This window comes from Coregonus lavaretus, assembly GCF_964263955.1.
Source record: "Coregonus lavaretus genome assembly, contig: HAP1_SCAFFOLD_1006, whole genome shotgun sequence".
Classification (NCBI taxonomy): domain Eukaryota; kingdom Metazoa; phylum Chordata; class Actinopteri; order Salmoniformes; family Salmonidae; genus Coregonus; species Coregonus lavaretus.
In genome coordinates this window covers 7,448-16,962 of record NW_028157328.1, presented here as the reverse complement: position 1 = coordinate 16,962, position 9,515 = coordinate 7,448, and the positions used below count along the sequence as shown (strand labels likewise).

The 9,515-nt window shown below is 43.4% G+C and overlaps 1 pseudogene across 1 annotated transcript; it reads left to right on the top strand.

Moving 5' to 3' along the window:
* Positions 1-2,394: 2,394 nt before the first annotated feature.
* LOC311125540 (aminopeptidase B-like) lies at positions 2,395-9,070 on the top strand (annotated as a pseudogene). Its single transcript has 11 exons — positions 2,395-2,445; positions 4,209-4,286; positions 4,349-4,431; positions 6,239-6,379; positions 6,651-6,886; positions 7,169-7,271; positions 7,445-7,557; positions 7,790-7,898; positions 8,000-8,224; positions 8,462-8,603; positions 8,855-9,070. The product of its transcript is annotated as an aminopeptidase B-like (transcript).
* The last annotated feature ends 445 nt before the right edge of the window (positions 9,071-9,515 follow it).

The window sequence follows — 9,515 nt, the reverse complement described above, 5'->3', positions numbered from 1 at the left end:
CCTTTCACCACCTGGTTGTGGACATATATTACGCCATTGATAAACCATTATTTTATAATGCATATGAATGCACTTTTTGTACATAGATAAATGGTACTTAAAAGTTCGAATATTTTGCTATGGATGTCACATTGAACAATACATACCACAAAACACAGTGATCCTATGTTATTCTAAATAAAATATCTCATTTGTTTCACGTATCCTATGAATGATATTCATATTAATAGTTGTAATCAGTTTGTCCTTTTTTTGTTTACATAAGCTATTAGTCATTTAGCTGACTGGCTAAAACGGGCACTTTTACAGTAATGTTGATTAATGTCCCTGTAAAACTAAATTTAATAAAGTAAAGTATTTGTTTCAATAATTAAACAAAAGTTTGTATCGACCCAATCTCTTCTGAAATGTACCCATGTTATTTGTAGCCTACCCATGATTGGACCTCAATCGAACCTCTCGTTGTGGCACTCTTGCGCAGTAAAGCCATACTTGACAATCGTTTTTAGAGGCACGTTTATTTTTCTCAATACAACCGAAGTTACAGACGCGGCGACAGCTAATAGTTTGAGGAAAAATCACATTTACCCATTCATTCAATATGGAAAGATCTCTCATGCTGCACACCAATCTAGCAGAGGAGCTTTGGTCAATTCAAGATAAAACACTTCCACTTGGATCTAAGCGTAGACTTCGAGAAGAGAACTTTGAGAGGAACTGAAACGCTTCAGCTGAAATGCATCCAAGATTCTCAAAGCGAGTTACTGTTGGACATTCACCCCTCTCTCTCAATGCAAGAGGTGTCCTACTGCCGAAGTGAAGATGATTCGGATTTGGTTAAAGTAGAATTTCTCACGCGCAACTTCACCACTTATGGCACCACCCTGGTTGTAAATGTCCCATCACCATGTATAATTGAGGAGTTTCGATTAGTGGTCAAGTATGTTGCCTCCGATGGACCAGGGGTAAGAGAACGTCATTCACCCGTCCTAACTAGAACCAATCTACCTATCAACCACGGAAGTAGACCTGTTATTTAGAGATGATTGGTTCCTCAGAAATTATTTCTATAGAGTCCCACGGTGAAGGAATCACAATACCCATAAAACCTAGTGATCAAACGGAAATGGTTCCAATCGTTTTTCTACCATTCATTTCCCCCATAGGGAATTTTAGAAACACTTAAAATAAGGGCAGTGTTTTGTGTCGGCTTACCCTGGCGTGACGTTTTGATAACCATGTGACAAGGTGACATGTCAATATATTAATCTCAATTTACTCTGATTCGAAAATGCTAATAAGCATCAAAGCAGACATCATGCAAAACTAGAAATCCCTGCAAGCTCCTGCACGTCATCTCTAGCTGACACCTTTGCTAACAGGTATTGTGTCAATTTAAAACTTGCACAAGACAGTTCACAGAATTGTCAATTTAAAGAAATGTAGCCAATTTCTTCGTTACTAAATTTATGTACACATTAGATAGTTAATCCAGAGATTCTTACATTTGCCTCGATTCGTCAGTCTCGTCCAGATCATAATGGCATTTATACACTGAACAAAAATATAAATGCAGCATGCAACAATTTCAAAGATTTTACTGAGTTACAGTTCATATAAGGAAATCAGTCAATTGAAATAAATTCATTCGGCCCTAATCTATGGATTTCACATGACTGGGAATACAGATATGCATCTGTTGGTCACATATACCTTTAAAAAAAGAAAGTAGGGCCGTGGATCAGAAAACCAGTCAGTATCTGGTGTGACCACCATTTGCCTCATGCAGCGCGACACATCTCCTTCGCATAGAGTTGATCCGGCTGTTGATTGTGGCCTGTGGAATGTTGTCCAACTCCTCTTCAATGGCTGTGTGAAGTTGTTGGATATTGGCAGGAACTGGAACACGTGGTCGTACCCGTCGATTCAGAGCATCCCAAACATGCTCAATGGGTGACATGTCTAGTGAGTATGCAGGCCTTGGAAGAACTAGGAAATGTTCAGCTTCCAGGAATTGTGTACAGATCTTTGCAACATGGGGCCATGCATTATCATGCTGAAACATGAGGTGATGGCGGTGGATGAATGGCACGTCAATGGGCCTCATGATCTCGTCACGGTATCTCTGTGCATTCAAATTGCCATCGATAAAATGCTATTGTGTTCGCTGTTCGAAGCTTATGCCTGCCCATACCATAACCCCACCGCCACCATGGGGCACTCTGTTCACAACGTTGATGTCAGAAAAGCGCTCACCCACACAACGGCATACATGCTATGCTGTCTGCCATCTGCCCGGTACAGTTGAAACCGGGATTCATATGTGAAGAGCACACTTCTCCAGCGTGCTAATGGCCATCGAAGGTGAGCATTTGCCAACTAAAGTCTGTTACGATGCCAAACTGCAGTCAGGTCAAGACCCTGATGAGGATGACCAGCACGCAGGTGAGCTTCCCTGAGATGGTTTCTGACAGTTTGTGCAGAAATTCTTCAGTTGTGCAAACCCACAGTTTCATCAGCTGTCTGGGTGGCTGGTCTCAGAAGAAGCCGGATGTGGAGGTCCTGGCTAAATTACACATGGTCTGCGGTTGTGAGGCCGGTTGGACGTACTGCCAAATTCTCTAAAATGACGTTGGAGGCGGCTTATGGTAGAGAAATGAACATTCAATTCTCTGGCAACAGCTCTGGTGGACATTCCTGCAGTCAACATGCCAATTGCACGCTTCCGCAAAACTTGAGACAGCTGTGGCATTGTGTTGTGACAAAACTGGCCTTTTATTGTCCTCAGCACCAGTGTAATGATCATGCTGTTTAATCATCTTCTTAATCAGCTTCTTGATATCTGTCAGGTGGATGGATTATCTTAACAGAGGAGAAATGCTCACTAACACGGATGTAAGCAAATTTGTGCACAACATTTGAGAGAAATAAGCTTTTTGTGCATCTGAAAAATGTCTAGTGTCTTTTATTTCAGCTCATGAAACATGGGACCAACACTTTACATGTTGCATTTATATTTTTGTTCAGTATAGTTCTTTATGATAGCAGCAAATTAGCGTTACATTTTTTGGGGTTAAATACAGGTGAATATATTGATAAAAGTCACCTTGTCCTAGAGAGATTTACATGGTTATCAAAACATCATGCCAGGGTAAGCCTATGTGAAACAAAGCCCTTATTTTCATTGTTTCTAAAATCCCCTATGGGAAAAATGAATGGTGGAAAAAACTGGAACCATTTCCTTGTTTGACCGCTAGGTTTTATGGGTATTTTGACTCATACTGTTGTACTCTATTAGAACCTCCTTATAGCTCAGTGATTAGAACCTACAATCCCTGGTATTCAACTGGGGGTACTGCAGGCAGTCCGCAAATTTTGTTTTGTTTAAATAAATAAAATAAATATAATATTTTAAAATGTTTTTATGAATATCGCTAGCAACAACAGAATAAACTAATTGTGAATTACATACCTACAGTAGAAAATAGGAGAATATATTATTTCTAATGATGTTAACTTTATTTCTCAACTCCTAATATTGAGCAAATTACACTCATTGAAGCCAATTACACTTAGTGGTATATCTGACATAGGCTTTGAAAAAACACCCGCAAAAGGTTACCAGTGCAGCAAGTGCCGCTGGCTGCTTTAAGCGTTCTTGACTTGGACATTCATTTTTGCCAACACATGGCTAACCTTTGTTTAAACAGCTGCTCTTAGCTAAAATGTTTTTGGAGTTACCTTTCAAGCTAATAGGCTGTGTTACAGTTGACACTTCCTCTTCCAGTTATAATGTGGGAAGGTCAAAATAATGAAAAACTATCTACCAAATCTATTCATTGCGATGTTGATTACTTCTCCTTGCCATTATTATTCACCTGATGATAAGATGTGAAAATGTGCTAACGTATGATGGGGGTCCCTGGGCCGCCGGTTTGCCTGGGAGGGGGTCCCTGGGCAAGAAACTGTTGAACACCCCTGCTGTAACCCATACAGTAAAGATTATTGAAAACCTTTTTCTTTTGAAATTAGATCAACTAGGTTGTCTATGCGTTAATAATTTATAGCCAGCAGCATTGCATGATTTTAGTTTCACTTAATTTCTTGCAAGTATTTTTTATGTGCAACACGAGTGCCTATTCATGAAAAAACAGTGGTTCTCCCTAAACCCCTGCACCACCCTTATTAAACCCAGCGTACATCTGTAGATGTCATGGCTGGAGCCTGCCCAGGCTGGCGAGAAGAAGGAGCCCTTGATTGAGAGCCCCTACTCATCTGCTGTGAAGGTAACGTGTGCCCCTACCATCACACTCAAGCCCTGGTCTCTCTGCCCCCCCTGACCCACTAGGTGTGCTGGCTGGAATCAGAGCAGACGGCTTGGAAAGCCAAGCCCTACATCTTCACCCAGGGCCAGGCCTTGGATGCTGAACTGTCTAAATCTCTTTACAGTTTGCCAAGTTTTTTTAGGCCAAGTAAGGAGCATATTTTGATAGTGTCAAGTATTCTGCTTCTAGTAGTGCTCTTGTCCTTCTAGACCTGTCTGCTGCCTTTGATACTGTGAACCATCAGATCCTCCTCTCCACCCTCTCCGAGCTGGGCATCTCCGGCGCGGCTCACTCTTGGATTGCGTCCTACCTGACCGGTCACTCCTACCAAGTGGCGTGGCGAGAAGCTGTCTCCGCACCACGTGCTCTCACCACTGGTGTCCCCCAGGGCTCAGTTCTAGGCCCTCTCCTATTCTCGCTATACACCAAGTCACTTGGCTCTGTCATATCCTCACATGGCCTCTCCTATCATTGCTACGCTGACGACACACAACTAATCTTCTCCTTTCCCCCTTCTGATAACCAGGTGGCGAATCGCATCTCTGCATGTCTGGCAGACATATCAGTATGGATGACGGAACACCACCTCAAGCTGAACCTTGGCAAGACGGAGCTGCTCTTCCTCCCGGGGAAGGACTGCCTGTTCCATGATCTCGCCATCACGGTTGACAACTCCGTTGTGTCCTCCTCCCAGAGTGCGAAGAGCCTTGGCGTGACCCTGGACAACACCCTGTCGTTCTCCGCTAACATCAAGGCGGTGACCCGATCCTGTAGGTTCATGCTCTACAACATTCGGAGAGTACGACCCTGCCTTACAAAGGAAGCGGCACAGGTCCTAATCCAGGCACTTGTCATCTCCCGTCTGGATTACTGCAACTCGCTGTTGGCTGGGCTCCCTGCCTGTGCCATTAAACCCCTACAACTCATCCAGAATGCCGCAGCCCGTCTGGTGTTCAACCTTCCCAAGTTCTCTCACGTCACCCCGCTCCTCCGCACACTCCACTGGCTTCCAGTTGAAGCTCGCATCTGCTACAAGACCATGGTGCTTGCCTACGGAGCTGTGAGGGGAACGGCACCTCCGTACCTTCAGGCTCTGATCAGTCCCTACACCCAAACGAGGGCATTGCGTTCATCCACCTCTGGCCTGCTGGCTCCCCTACCTCTGCGGAAGCATAGTTCCCGCTCAGCCCAGTCAAAACTGTTCGCTGCTCTGGCACCCCAATGGTGGAACAAGCTCCCTCACGACGCCAGGACAGCGGAGTCACTCACCACCTTCCGGAGACATTTGAAACCCCACCTCTTTAAGGAATACCTGGGATAGGATAAAGTAATCATTCTACTCCCCCCTTACCCCAACCCATCCCCCCCCCCAAAAGAAAAAAAAAAAAAACATTGTAAAGTGGTTATCCCACTGGCTATAAGGTGAATGCACCTTTTTGTAAGTCGCTCTGGATAAGAGCGTCTGCTAAATGACGTAAATGTAAATGTAAATGTGGTCCTCTGTAGCTCAGTTGGTAGAGCCTGGTGCGTGTTACGCCAGGATAGTGGATTCGATTCCTGGGACCACCCATACGTATAAATGTATGCAAGTGTGACTGTAAGTCGCTTTGGATAAAAACATCTGCTAAATGGCATGTATTATAGACCTGAGGTTACGTACAGGACAGTCAATATTCCTCTCCTGTCAAAAGCATTTATCGATACCATAACCTGGGTGTGTTGATCATTGAACCACAACATGCAATCTCAGTTTCAGACTGAATAGAGAGATGAGAATCAAATAGCAGGATGAAAGTTCAACTTCAATGGACTTTGAACTTGAGTAAAAACTGCACTTTCCACTTAGAGGCTATATAATGCTGCTGAAGAATATGCACGATAGTGTTTGCCTATGGCGTTTCAATACCTGGTAGTCATTGTAATTCTGTATTTTTTAGGACCCGAGTGTGGACAGAGCCATGCCTGCTGCAGGCAGCCAAGCAGGAGTATGACAGAGTCATCGAGGAGTTCCTGGTCGTTGGGGAGAAACTATTTGGACCCTACATCTGGGGAAGGTGAGATTCCCCAATAAACAATATGTCCAATACTTCAGTGGTCAGTCAACAACCCTGGTTCTGAAGAGCTACAGCGTGTGGATTTTGTTCCAGCACTGGACTAAAACACCAGACCTGACAACAGCTCAACAAGAATTTGATTAGTTGAAAAGTCAATGCACTCTGTAGCTCTTTCGATGACTAGGGATGGTGACCACCGACTTGGAGCTTGCAGTGACATGACTTCTTCTGCTTATAGACATACAGCTACATCATTGGTTCTGCCCGTCAGGTATGACGTGCTGTTCAAGCCGCCGTTGTTCCCCTTCGGGGGTATGGAGAATCCCTGCCTCACCTTCATCACCACCTGCATCCTGGCCGGAGACCGCTCGCTTGCTGACGTCATTGTGCACGAGATCTGTCACAGCTGGTTCGGTAACCTGGTAACCAATGGCAACTGGGGCGACTTCTGGCTCAACGAGGGCTTCACCATGTACGCCCAGCGCCGGGTGTGCAGGGAGCACTACGGTAAGATACTGTCAATTTAATAAATCACATTTATTTTATAAAGCCTTTTCTATATCAGCACAGTACATCACTTTGTCAAAGTGTTTTGCAGTAGACTGTAGACTGACTTTGCCTCACATAGTATGATGGGCTCATCCTCAAGTCCCACAACTTTTTCCATTTGAAAGTTAACAGGGGTTGTCTACACAGCTATTTGTTTTTTGTCTCCAAAGTAAACGTGCACACCTGGCTGTATTATCTCTTTAAAAGCCCTGATGTGTATTGGGTTGTTGTTATTTGCAGGAGAGGCCTACTCTAGTCTGGAGGCAGCGACTGGGAGGGCTTTACTCAGACAACACAGCAAAGGACCACCCACTCAACAAACTGCATGTGAAGATCAAACCAGATCAGACTTGGCTTACATTTACCCTTTACTGCTAAGGCCATGTCCAATTTAATTAGTAGTTCAACCGACTGAGATTTTGCCTTAAGCTGCAGACCCAAAAGAACTGATACACTCGATCACGACTACTCAAGTTAAAGCAACAAATGTCATCTGTATTTTCTCCCCTCCCTCCGGTGTTTACCCTGATGACACCTACAATGACACGTCCTATGAGAAGGGCTTCTGTTTTGTCTCCTACCTGGCCCACCTGGCTGGCGACCAGAGTTGTTTCAATGCCTTCCTCAACGTTACTGTTACTTTTCATTCTGTATATATTACTGTGCTACTCATCAGTAAACACACTAAGAATGTCTGCTTGATAGAACATTTTTTAAAGGTTATTACATAAGCACCATCCCTCTCCTGACTGTCCTACTTGACAGAAATGAAGGCTTCTTGCACGTAGTAGGCTATTTTGCAGAGAGTACATGGGAGGGTATGAGGGCAACAGTCTGACATGTGGGTGTTTCTTCTCACAGGCCTATATTGACAGGTTCAAGTTCCACAGTGTTATGGCAGAGGATGCCCTGGAGTTCTTCCTGGAGTATTTCCCTGACCTGAAGAAGAAAGGAGTGCACAAGATTGAGGGTAAAAGGCAGTGTAGTTGACTGTAGACCGTGTCTTTAAGCATGAGAGTGAGCTTGTAACAGCAAACTGACCTCTCACTCTCCCTGTGGTTCCTTTGCTAGGTCTGGAGTTTGATAGCTGGCTCAATGTGCCTGGTTGGCCTCCCTATCTCCCTGACTTGTCGGCTGGCCAGAGCCTGATGAAGCCTACTGAGCAGCTGTCAGAGCTGTGGGCTGTCGAGGGCCTGGATATGGCCAGCATCAAGAAGACCAACATCCAGGCTTGGAAGACTTACCAGACTGTCTATTTCCTGGAGAAGATCATAGAGAAGTCCCCACTTCCTAGAGGTAGGACACGATGGTAGCAACACTTCTGCACTGATACCCCTAGCACTATCATTGTACTGGATATACATGTGATTTACCAGTATGTGATTCACCCCAATTCATCAGTGTGCGGATATCTATCTATTCTTTATTTCATTACTTTATGTTTTGTACATTGCACCTGTAAGTCTGGATGTGCGTAAAGTACTTTTAAAATTAGTCACACCAATCATGTACCTTCACTCTTACTTTGATAAGGTAATATGGAGAAACTGGAGGAGCAGTACCCTCACATCATAAGTCAAACAACGCTGAGCTACGACTGCGCTGGGCCCAGATAATTTCCAAGAATCAGCACCAGCCAGGATATCAACATGTGCGCAGCTTACTCAGCTGCCAGGTTAGAAAAACAAATGCATTTGGTCCTCAACCATCAATTACAGTATTTGTCAAGCAAGTGTTTTAGGCCAGTTTAATGTTTTATTATAGTAAATATAATGTATATATTTATGATATAGCAGATGTTTTTTTTTTTGTGTCAGTTTAAAGTTAAATTAGTGTTTTTCAAGTATCTTAAAAGATCATGTAAATAGTAGTATCTTAGCAATAATATATGAATAAATAGATCGTTTCATTGTATCTTGCTCCCAGGGGAAACAGATGTACACACTGCTTGTGTACCGTGCACTGTGGAATGGATCGGAGGAGACCAGGGCTCTGGCCACAGAGATCTTCAGTGCCACCTCACATCAGCTCCACGTAAATGTCCGCAACTACGTCAAGAAGATCATCGCCTGAGTGTCATCATAGGAGCTGAACATGAGATCCAGAGTGTAGTCTAGCTAACCCTGGCCTAGAGATATTATAGAGGAGGAGTAGCAGTAGTGGTCTTTCCCAGTACTTTTTAGATGGCCTCCGTTCCTTAAATGTACTGTACCAGGTCAGGTTGAGATGCCAATATCATCTTGTTTTTTCTGTAGCCTGGTCAGTGTCACAGGAAAAGAGGCAATTTTACATATTTCACATGGAGCTTGTATGGTAAATTCTTTGCATACTGTGGGAGGGCTTAAGACCATAATTAAGCTGTATTTATGATTATTATTATCTTTTTACAAAAAGTGGATTTAAGGAAAAATTAAATTACTACTTAGATGTATTGAGTATGTTGGAAAACAGTTTGATTGTGTTTTTTCATCCAAACTAAGCTGTATTTTAAACTGTTCCAAACAGTAAAAATACATTATTTTGAAGTAAATCTGTAGTGGTTGGTGTTTTTCCCCTGAAAGATTCAATGTATATTATTGCTTTCATT